The 843-nt window shown below is 59.2% G+C and overlaps 2 protein-coding genes across 5 annotated transcripts in view; one reads left to right on the plus strand and one right to left on the minus strand.

Moving 5' to 3' along the window:
• The window catches only part of MCF2L2 (MCF.2 cell line derived transforming sequence-like 2), a 146,509-nt gene that overhangs the window by 72,592 nt on the left and 73,074 nt on the right, over window positions 1-843 (minus strand). The gene's annotated exons all lie outside the window — the stretch shown is intronic.
• The window catches only part of B3GNT5 (UDP-GlcNAc:betaGal beta-1,3-N-acetylglucosaminyltransferase 5), a 15,879-nt gene continuing 15,042 nt past the window's right edge, over window positions 7-843 (plus strand). For 3 of the 4 annotated variants that reach the window (XM_005859494.2, XM_005859495.2, XM_014534222.1), the window contains exon 1: window positions 7-219. The gene's annotated coding sequence lies outside the window, so the exon portion shown is untranslated. Of the gene's footprint in view, window positions 620-843 lie in introns of all 4 variants that reach the window. The other variant, XM_014534220.1, reaches the window with a different exon arrangement.

Here is an 843-nt window from a genome sequence, read left to right on the forward strand (position 1 = left end):
CCGCCCTCCGCCCGCGCCCCTGATTGGGTCCGCTCTCATCTGCCCACTCCACTCGGCTCCCCGAGGAGGAAGCCAGCGAGTCCGGCCCGCGCTGACTGCCCAGGCCTTGCCCCGGATCAAGCGGGCACGTTTTGTTTCTGAGGCCAAAGGCCTTTGCTGCGATGTCGGGAGGACAGCCGACCTCCGTCTTGGGAGTTTAAGGAGCTGGGCTTGGAGTTGGTAAGTTGTGCTTTAGGCGCTCTTTGAAATCCAGCTGGGCTTGGAAGGAAGCTCCTTGGGGGAGGGGGCGATTCCCCTCTCTGCCTTGCATTTTTTAAAACGAACCGCTGGGGTGAAGCTTTAGTTTTCCGTGGCGTTTCCTTCTTTTGTCACGGAGGCTCCTGGCATCAGCGGTGCGCCAGGAGCTCTTTCTGTCCCGGCTCGCGCTTGGAACAGTTGCTCTGAACAAGGAAATAAAATGATGGGGCAACGGCTGAGGCAGCTCAGCCGAAACTTGCCTCCCAGAGAGGAGTAGCTGCCGCTCGTTCCGAACGAATGGACTGCTAGTCTAACAGATTGTATCTCCTCATGGAACTGTATTGAGACCAGTCGCTCCAGGGTAATTAACTAGAGATCGACGGTACGATTTTTAAAAATTGCTCTACAGCCGACGGCGTCCTACATGGGGTGACCCTCCCACCCCGCCACGGGGTGGAAAGGGGGTCCTCCCGCTCTGACCACTGAATGCGGGAAGCGCTAGCGCGCTTCTGGGAAACCTCAACTCCCTGATGAGTTGTTCTTTGTGCCCGGGAAGCGGAGACCGAGAGCAGCTCCAGGTCCGCCGTCCGGGCTCGGGCCGCCCGG

Source organism: Myotis brandtii, unplaced genomic scaffold, assembly GCF_000412655.1.
Source record: "Myotis brandtii unplaced genomic scaffold, ASM41265v1 scaffold127, whole genome shotgun sequence".
Lineage (NCBI taxonomy): Eukaryota > Metazoa > Chordata > Mammalia > Chiroptera > Vespertilionidae > Myotis > Myotis brandtii.